Here is a 10,776-nt window from a genome sequence, read left to right as displayed (position 1 = left end):
CATCCATATTTGAACTGAGTCAGAATGATGCAGTGAGAGCATTAATCACTCCGTGCACACTCTTGATAGGGGAGTAGGTTGGTCTGGTTTGGAAAGAACACCATGGTCACTTAGGAGCCAACAAGCCACAGCACGAGAGTGAAACTTTGCACTTCTGAATGCATGCAACTTCAGTTCTTTCAACAAACAGTCCAAACATCAAAAACACATTGAGTCTCATTACACCCTTCAGATAAAAAGTCACATAGTCCATGAACATTTTACACACGCTGTGTATTGCATTGTGTCTTTCACCTTTGGGGAAACTTCAGCAGGCCTGGGTCAGAGGTGGCCTCTCCCATGTCATCTTAGTGAATCAATGATCAGAGGCCTTTCCTTGTTGGATGGGATCTGTTCAGTATGTCTGTAATGACCAGAGAAAGAGAGCTGGTTAGCAATTTTGGACAGTCTCCCTTCTAACCAAATCATAGCTCAGACTCAATCCATAAGATAATGTCCCAGATTTTCATCAGAATAGTTGCTAGGCCATCATGGCCTTGAAGTACCTGTGCAGTAGGGCATCTTGTGGTCCGTTCATGAACGAAGAAGCTGAGTCTTTGATGGGGTGGTAATTAGTCTCATTTGTAAAGTTGGAATATGACAGAGCTAAGGTTCTAAATCAGATTTTCTAGATCTCAGAAAAATGGATTGAGTGGATATATTCTATTCAGTGTTCTAAAGGAGGTGCTCCAGTTGTAACTCCAAAGGTCAAAGGCAGGGCCAGCATGACCCATTGTTAGAAAGGTCCCATACCTTAACACTGTTCACCTGGGAAGGAGCTCAAAGTGGTTTCAGACTACTGTTCTCTTGATCTGAGTGGTGGTACTACAAGTGCTCATCTGCGAAAATAGGTCATGCAGTGAGCTAATGATGTGAGTCCATTTTTGTAGATAGGTCCTATTTCTATTAAACTTATACTTAATTGTATAAACATGTCAAACTAAAAAAATTAGAGGGACTGAAAATTTCAAGAATGTCCCCAAATGAGAAATTTATTGGCATTTGTCTATAAGATAGAACAAAATAGATATGCATGCAAGTATATAATATGTATATATGAAAATAGAATAATGAAATCCATTAAAATTATAACAAAAAGGGGATAAAGAAAATCACAAGAAAATGCAATTCCAGAATCATAAGCCAGTATAGGTTGTCTTGATCAAATTCCAGATATAAAACATTATAGGTTGTCCTAATCAAATTCTAGATATAAAAGAGTATAGGTTGTCCTGATCTTAGATTCTCATGGTTTTAAAAATTATAATCTTATTACCTTTAAGTAGTTGTACAAAGGAACTACCATGCAACAAATCTGTTTATGAGTACAATATGTCTTTATCAATGTCACTGCTTTCATCATTCAGATTCTTGGTTTTAATGGGCCAGAAAGACAGACTATGGAAGACAAATGGGGCCAATGGGATGTAATTACAGAAATTATTGTAAGAAATTAGGAATTCCACAAGATGCCCTAAATGTATGACCTCAGAATAAGACCTGACCCAACAGAAGGAAGGAGCAGAATCGTTGGAATTGCTTCATGGTTTCTGGGTAGAGAGTTGGAGGGAAGAAGTATTTAGTCTTCCTTTCTAACTACAGTCTGTCTATACTCACATTTGGGACTGGAATTCACTCTACCTCTCTGGACCCAAAGTCCCAATGTGGCCCCTGATTGGTACTTCCCAAGATGTGCTTAATTGAGTTCTAAAATGAGAAAATACAGATGTAGCAAAACTTACAGAGATAATAGCTGAGCACTTTCTAAAATTGAAGAATACAGATCATGAGGAAAGTTAGTAAATCTCATGTAAGAATAATTATAAGAAAACCCTGTCCTGCCATTTTGTTTCTGCTTAAGATTATCAAACAAGTACTGACTCATTGATGCCTGGTTTCTTATGATTTCCTTAGTAATAATTAAGTAACTGTTGGTACAAGTGTGTTAGCTTTCATCTTCACAGGCTATTCTTTTTGGGAATCTCAAAATGGCCAAGTGGATGCCAGAGTTTGAACCTCAATGGGACCTTCACTGTGTCCCCAGGTAGAAGTATTTACCCTTGGGGAAGCAGCAGGATTTCTAGGTCTGCAGAAACTAGGACTTCAAAATTTCTTAATCCTCCAAGTGGGTCATTGGAGGTCAAGGTGATTGGATCCATTCTGTTTCCATCTCCCACCAATTTGGCTTCTAGACTCATATATTTTACCTATTGAGAATACATCAGCATATGAAAATCATTAGCATATAGGCTAGTTGCAAGGGTCTTTTAGTAGGGTCTCTTCTCAAGATGACATCTCAGATGCACCTTTAAGAAGCCATTATTGTTTCATTCTACAGGTGAGTGGGTTCTGGGTGGTATGATTGATAAAAGGAATGATGGATCCCCATGGTCCAATGCTGCAGTTCGTTTACCGGAAATTGGACTTTTTAATCTAGAGCCGTATTTGATGAGATTCTCAAGAGTCATTCCTAAAAACAAAAGAAAACCTACTATTGTGTTTGCTCCATCACTTCCCAGGACCTGCAGCAATCCCTCAGTTCATCCTACTCTTGGTACATGTATCTAGTCCTTTAAGGAGGATATTCTTTTCCTCAGGGCTCTGTCTGGAATCTTGAATGAATTCTCATACCAGTCAGATTTTTGTCAATGCAAAACTGAAACAAATTTTCAGCAGGAATGCTTAATGCTTAGCAAGCCACAGTATCCATGTGACATTTATTTGTAACATTTGCTAGGAGTATATTTAGCACCCCATTTTGCAAGTAGGAAACTTATTTTATATGCATTAGGAGGAGGTGGGAGTAATTGTGATATTTAAGAAGAATAGAAGTGTAGATTTCTGGGGGTGAGGTAGAGGAGTAGACAAGAAGAGAAAGTCATTTCTTGGGAAGTTGTTCCATCTTAAACTTCAGGATGACTTCTTTTCTGAGTCTCCCTTTCAATGTTCATGTGAGTTTTATAATATTTCCAAAAGAAACCATTTGCATTCTGTGGTGATTTAATTTCTCACTCCAAAAAAAAGCCTTCTCATTTTTATTATTTGTGCTGTATTCAGAGTTTTGTGGTCTTTTTTCTTAAAGTATGAATCCCTTCCCCATTTAATCCCTGAATGAGGATGAGCACCCACCTCATAAATATTTGAGCTCCACTGAGAAACAGACAAGTTGGTACACATTGGATCGAGATTGCCTTGGCTGCTTTTTTTTTAAATATTAAAATGTTTCCAGGCTCTGGCTAACTCTGCTTATATAATGGCTCATTCTCTGAATCAGAAGTGTGTTACTAATGACTTACATATGAGCAGCATAAATATCTACGTCACTGCAGCTGGAGTGTCTGGATTACTTAGAAGATGGATATTGAAGATGAGGAGACTAAGAATTAGAGTACTTCAATAAGATACCAGATGTAACAGGGTTAGGAAGTGGCAAGTTACAACTCAGGATTACCCTCTAATTTCTCACCCACAAAGCTTGCTGCTCTGGCATGGTATTCTTTCAATAGCGTACAATATATTTCTGTAACAGTGATTTTCCCCCCTCCCTATTAAAATGACAACAAAAAATGTCATTCCAAAATATATCCACCCAAGGTTTAATACTAGAATTGAATTATTCCAAATCCTCCTCAATGGGAACAGTTCAGAGAAAAACCAAAGGAAGTGAGGGAAAACAATGAAGAGAGATTTAGTAGACATAAAATCTGATGGTGACCCAAATATCAAAGATGACTGTCAAAAATATCAAAGATGTCTGCATGCTGTTAGTCCAAACAACCAAATAATGCACAGGATTGTTGTTGAACAAGTAACACCGAGAACCAGACAGGCAAAATGATGACCCATCACCTGCTATATCAAAGACATCCATGTCCTCCTGAAATGTGTGGAGGTTGCCTTACAAGACATGATCAATTTTGAAGTTGTAAGTTAACAGCTTTGGAATGGAGAGATTATCCTGGTTTATCTATGTGGTCTCACTTTAAAGAGAAGTCTGAGAATGAGTAAGAGGGGAAGATCAGAGTCAGAGGAGAAACCATGGTTGCTGACACAGAGTGGAGAGAGAAAGGAGAGAGGAGAGAGGGGGGAGAGAGAGGAAAGAGAGATTTGAGCGTTATGCTCTGTTAATCCTTACTATGGAGTATGAAACCATGAGCCAAGGAAAGCAGGGAGCCTCTAGAAGCTGAAAGGGCAGATGACGAGATTTTCTCTTACAACTTCTGCAACCTATGATTTCTAGAGCTCATTTCTAGATGGCAAATACATATTTGATGTTATTTCTAGAAACAAATGGGTACTTTAAGGTGTGACCAGTAGAACTGACACAGATGGTGAAGCCTATGGCTGAGTCAGAAGAAACACAGAGTCTACTCTGGTCACATTGAGTCTGAGAAGCCTAAAGGGTTTCCTGGGTAAAATATCTGGAAGGAAACTGCTGCCACCAATAGGGGCTTATCTACAGAAACAGGTTTCATGGTTCTGGACATGAAATTAGGAGATAGCTGAAGCCAGCCGAGGATGGGAGATAGAAAGAGAGGAAGAATCTATTCCTATGGTACATCAACTCTAAGGAGTGGGTGAAGGAAGAAATCTGTTGGTGTGTTGCTATTTTCAAAGAAAGAACAGTTCTAGGGAAAATGGAAAACATAGGAGAATGGCACCCACTAAACCCATCAAGAAGTTTCTAGAAGGAATTGCGGTCAGCCGAATCACATGCCTCAGAGGACTCATACCAATCGATTCAGAAATGAGATGTACCAACATATGGAGGATGCTGGTGGCTTTGTTGGAACCCGGGTCAGACACACAAAGGGAAGAAAACTCCCATCATGTGGAGTAGTAAAAGGGAGAGGTCAATAGCAAGAGTTGATAAGAGTTGAGTGTAGAGTCATTTTTCAGAAAGCTTGTGGTAAGCCCAGAGGACACTGGCATCCATCCTGATTATTCTAGAAAGGGACATTTGGAGGTATAAAGGCTCAGTGAAGACTCTCAGAGAAGAAAAGCTCCTGTTTGGCCAACCTCATTTGTGGCAGTGCCACGAATCTTGTCACCAGCCTCTCTCGTGTTATATAATGGGCCACATTAAAGCAACTCATTCCAGGCACAGTCTTATTCAAATTTCCCCTATTCATTTTCCCCTGTACCATGTATTTGACTATCTCTTTGGGGATGTATTTCTAATTCTCAGCCAGTCATCTGTACCTAGCTGTGCAATGGATTCATAGCCAGCAAGTAGCAAGAAGTCAGAGTTTGTAAGGTTCATGGACTCTTTGAATTCCTACTCAACGCATATACAAAGGAGTATAAGATGGATGATTATTTTTAAAATAATTGACCTTGTACAGAAATTAAAAGCCATATTGGTCTAGAAACATTGAACTTATTTTTTTTCATTTGTACAGGGATAAATACTCTATTAAATATGTAAGGGCTTATTTACATGGGTTTGATTATAGAAACTAATAAGGTATTCTCTATATAATGAAAAAAAGAATTATAGTGATTATGTGTATGCCTCTGTGTGTGTGTGTGTGTGTGCGCGCACGCGCGCGTGCACACGCATGTTTGTGCATATCCACTTGAGTCACTTGAGCTATAGCTCCACTTCTGGCTTTTGGGGTATTTAATTAACAATGAGTCTGATGCACTTTCCTGTTCTGGCTGTTCAAACAATGGTCCTCAGATCTCAGCCTCTGGAGTAGCCAGGATTTTAAGAATGAACCACTGATGCCCAGCTTGATAGTTGCATTTAAAAAATTCTTTAGTATACAGTGCCCATTGTGAAATAAGGTCCTTTCCACCATTCCAACTTTTACTATCCTTAGCTACCAATGAAATTATAAATGCCAACTTTATAGCTTATTATAAAGGCAGCAGCCAATCACCTTATGGATAGTGGCTGGCATATGACAGCAATCATTTATTTTGCTCATTCATTCTTGTATCCATGCTTTCAACATTATATAATTGGGTTGTTTTGTTTACCCAAAGGCATTAATTCCTAACCTTTGTTTTCTGGTAAGAAAATAAGATCTTCTAAAGCTTTCCAAGTAGCAGCCTTGGTCTGAGCACTCAAGACTGAGGAAATGAGACTGGACAATCCCATAATAGCCCTTTCTGTTCTTTGTAACTATCTTCTGACCAAGCCTTGTTGTGGCAGATTCTGGCCCCATAGGTTTGGTTATGTTTATTCTCCAGCCCCACAGCAGCTGTTCTGAGCCTTGTACATCTGCCTTCTTACAGCCTGGACACAGTCACTCAGACTCCAAAGGGCTGCTTGTATCTCCTCACAATGTTTGCTCCTATTTTCTCTTTAATCCAAAGGATTTAATTCAGCATGTAACTTGCTTAATTCTTCTCAGGACATTTGAACAAATGTTCAAGGCTTTGATAATTTTCTAGGTTGCATAAAAAAGGAGAAAAGGTATTCATCTTTGATGACCCAAATGAGCAGTAGAACTTGCTAATAATGTTTGGCTCTGAAAAATAGCCAACATCACAACCTAGTGTTTTAGACCCAGTGATTCTTGGCCTGAAAACTTATTGGTCTTTTACAGACTGCAAAATGACTGCTCCCAATTGTGGTTCCTTTTTTATGACTAGAGGAAGCATTTATTAATTCAGTATTTCTGGGTTTCTGTATCTGTTTGTTTCTTAGCAAAGAATATGTTCTTAGGTGTTATCTTTAGTTCCCTTGGGGACTAGTTTCATACTCTAGGGACAAGTGAGGCCAGTTCTTGGATATTAGGGATCATTTCAGAAATAGGAAGAATCCATAAAAGGAAACAGAAGGTTTTCAATATGGTGGACCATCAGACTATATATATATGAATTCTTATGAGTTCATTCAGATGAATGATAGGGCATTTGTTGTGGGTCTATGTCTGTTTCTAAGTACCTTCATCACAGACAAGTCACTTTGTCCCAAGCTTCAATCCTTACCAAACTGTTGTGGATAATATCTGAGGTAGCATAAGCCAGTACCCACCAGAGCAGGTAGGTAACAGGTGACTGATAGTTTCCCACCTAGGTCATTTGATACAATGTGCATTTTACAGATGGGTAAACAGGGGTCAAGAGAGGAGTGTTGTCACTCTCTCAATTCATGGCCCACTCTACTAAACCTAGGTTTACTGAGGATGTGAAGGAACAGCAGAAATGTTCCTTCATAATGAACAAAACAGAAACTGCAGTCATCTTCAGAAAAGGATTATTCAAAAAAGATCCATATTTGAGAGACCAGAGGACAAAGGGAAACAGTGAGGTTCTCTGAATGGAACTGGAATGAAGAGAAACTCCCAGCAAGTTGAGTCATTAAGTAAGCATGCAATGCATTAGAGTACTTAAGGATTGAAAAGTATTTTTTGTAAATGCCTTATCCTTCTCAAGCCATGTTGAAGTTGTTCAGGGCTGCTATTGTAAGTAAAAAATTTATGAGGCATAAATGAATGAGCATGGGTGTCTCCCAGTGGTTATATGTGGAGACTCAAGTTGGAATTTGAGATAATTTTCATGACATGAAGTATTTGTCATTTGATTTTTAACTGCTTAAAAAAGTAAAAACCACTCTCAGTTATGGGCTGTACAAAAACCCAAAACGCAAAAGTTATAGTTTGTTAACACTCAGAATAGAGGTGTGGCTGTCAGAAGCAATGTCTCTTAGGTTAGCATGACAGTGCTCTAGCAGAACATTTCACCACCTCTGAAACACAGATGCACCGATCTGAAGGAAACAAGGGGAAGCTAAAGCAGGCAAAGCAAAAGGCTTTCAAGACAATGAGAGGACTGGCAGAAGGCAATTCCAGCCAGTGTCGATTGCACATCGGGACTCAATTTTGTAAAGTTTATTTGGTAATCAAAAAATATATCTAGAGCTAAGTTAATTGAAATTTTATTGTAATTAAAAGTATGTTAATGGGGTATAGTGGTGTACAACTCTAATCCCAGCACTTGGGCAGCTGAGGCAGGAGGAATGTCAGTTTGAGGCCAGCAGGGTACTTAGTAAGCTACACAATGAGAGACTGACACACACAAGAATATAAATACGTATACACATGTATATACATGCAAGTAAATTCATATATTATTTTACCATTGCAAACATCTTACTACATACTTACTACATACTTACTATCTCAAGTGAGATACCGTGTGTGTTATGTGTGCATGTAGATATGTAGATATACACATATATGTAATTATGTTTGTACAGCCATTTGTATGTACATATACAAATAAATACATTCAGCATTTTATATAAACACAATCATCTGTTTGGTTCTTACCTCAATTAATTGTTAGCTCTATGATGTTTCTTTTCTTCTTTTGTTCTCTTCTGTGTTTCTCGTTTGTAAAATGGGGAAGCTAACAGCATCCATGACCATGGGCTATTTTGGGAGCAAATGTGATAATGCATATGAATTGTCTAGCACATAGGAAGTACTTAGTAGATAGAAAGAACTACATAATGGCTCCCATTGTATTTGTATTATTTAAGAAACCATATCCATGTATCCATAACCATATATGAAATATGCACATAATATATAATTATGTATAATATATTAGACACATAATATATAATTATATAATATAGTATATATGCAAAATATACTATATATGTATATATAGTATATATAAACATGCATGATATATAGTATATATTTTTATATATAGCATATATAAGTATATATATATGCTATATATTTATATATGCTATATGTATCTATATATACTATATATTTATATATACTCTTTGGAGTATATATGTATATAGAATATATGTAAAAAGTAAATATTTGTATATATTATAAGCATATATTATATATAAGTATATACAAATATAAGCATATATATTACATAATAGTATATGCTATATAAATTTATATAATATATGTAACACATAATATATTACAATGTATTATACAATTATATATTATATACATATATGATATAATTATATAACATAATATATATCATTATACAATTATATGTAATTTATATAACATATAATTATATAATATGTTGTGATATGTTATGTATGTAATATATCATATCTCTGGATGTACACATCAAAGAACTATATGCTACTACAAGGATCCTTCTATGAATACTGTATTGAAATTTACTTTTCCCCTTCACGTGTTGTGAAGAGCAAGAAAACAGTCTAAAACAAGGGTTGAGCAGCTCACCAGGTGTTGGCATATCACACTTGTAATCTTAGCTGAGATTTGAGGATCATGTTTCAAAGCCAGCCCAGGCAGGAAAGTCCATGAGACTCTTACTTCCCATAAATGACCCGGGAATAGCTTGAAGTAGCATGTGGCTCAAGTGATAGAGCACTAGTGTTGAAAAAAAAGAATCTCTGGGACAGTGCTCAGGCCCTGAGTTCAAGCACAGAACTGTCATGGAATAAAACAAAGAGGAGGGTTTGAAAACATGGCTTTGTCATTTGACTGCTTAGACTACTTTATTATAAGCACTTGGTAAGGTACAGCCCCCACCTTACCCCAAGCTGAAGTCTTTTCTTACAATAAAAAAAATAGTACCTATCATACAGAGTTGCTGTCAGGATTACATGAGGAAGTACATACAAAATTCTTAGCATAGCTTAGATCCACGTAGGTATATAAAATCATAAGTACCAAGTCCAGTGTATAGTAAGTAACCAAATATTCTTCTGAAAGTGAAAATACTACTTAAGAGAAATGATAATGACCTGGAATATTTACTCAGCTTCCTCATAAAATCCTCAGTATGGCAGCAAGGGAAGAAAACACATAAGGAAAATATGTTTAAGGAGTTAAGAATAACTGTTGGAATCATCTCCTGTGACAAGGCCAGTTGAAGGCATACAAATGCAGCTGTCACCAGGCGAGGGTCCACTCTGCATTCACACTGCTGTGTCGGTAAAACAGATTGCAGAACTAAAGCTTTTGTAAAAGCGGTACTAAGCACGAACCTGGATCTTCTCCAGATGACTGTGCTAATTATGCTGGGGATATGCTTTCATAAGGCGATTTAAGACCTATTTTGGTCATAAATTACTTCTGAAATGATCTCTCTGATACATGGAAATGTCTTCAAGACAAAATCTGTAACTTTCTCAATGATTTATAGATTCACCATTGAAGTGTAGGATTTGACTGGCTCATTTCTTACAGCTTTTCCTTCTGCTGGAATTTAATTTGTGCACAGGATAATATGAGTGGATTTCAGAAAACATGAAAAGTCTGGAAGAAGGACAAAAAGGAGGTGTCAATATCACCAAAAAGAATTTGTCAAGGGCGAAACTTTAAATCATCCATCATTTGTGTGTGTGTGTGTGTGTGTGTGTGTGTATGCATATGCATGCACCAGGAGAGAACTTCTGTGACCAGATATTCTCTGAGGTGAATTAATTGGCAAATACTACAGAGACATACAAAATGAGATGCAGACAGCTTCACAAAGTAGGCATTTGATTCATGTGTTTCAATCAGTTGTAGCAGTGACCAAGGATTTGCCATGCATCCCCATGGCAAATTTAAATCTACAGAATTTAAATCTATAGGACCCTAAGAGGAAGGAGACGCCATTGAACTATTACAAGTGGGAAGATTCTAATGGCAAAAAGCATTTCATGAGGGATCACAAAGACTGAAGTAGATCAGCTGAATCCTCTCCTTTCCTTCATGAGTCATCTTCTTAAACTAAAACATGAAGCTTTGCTCATTACTACGTGCCTGCGTGTGCTTC

General features: G+C 37.3%; 1 long non-coding RNA gene across 1 annotated transcript in view; it reads right to left on the bottom strand.

Moving 5' to 3' along the window:
• Positions 1 to 304: 304 nt before the first annotated feature.
• The window catches only part of LOC122120791, a 30,192-nt gene continuing 19,720 nt past the window's right edge, over positions 305 to 10,776 (bottom strand). Inside the window, exons 2-3 of the long non-coding RNA XR_006149794.1 lie at positions 8,325 to 8,426; positions 305 to 403 (exon numbers count right to left, since the gene is read on the bottom strand). This is a non-coding gene — a long non-coding RNA (uncharacterized LOC122120791). The remainder of the gene's footprint in view (positions 404 to 8,324; positions 8,427 to 10,776) is intronic.

The sequence above is a fragment of the Dipodomys spectabilis genome, unplaced genomic scaffold (assembly GCF_019054845.1).
Source record: "Dipodomys spectabilis isolate Male_0828 unplaced genomic scaffold, ASM1905484v1 ptg000006l, whole genome shotgun sequence".
NCBI classification, from domain to species: Eukaryota; Metazoa; Chordata; class Mammalia; order Rodentia; family Heteromyidae; genus Dipodomys; species Dipodomys spectabilis.
This window is presented reverse-complemented; position numbering and strand designations above follow the sequence as displayed.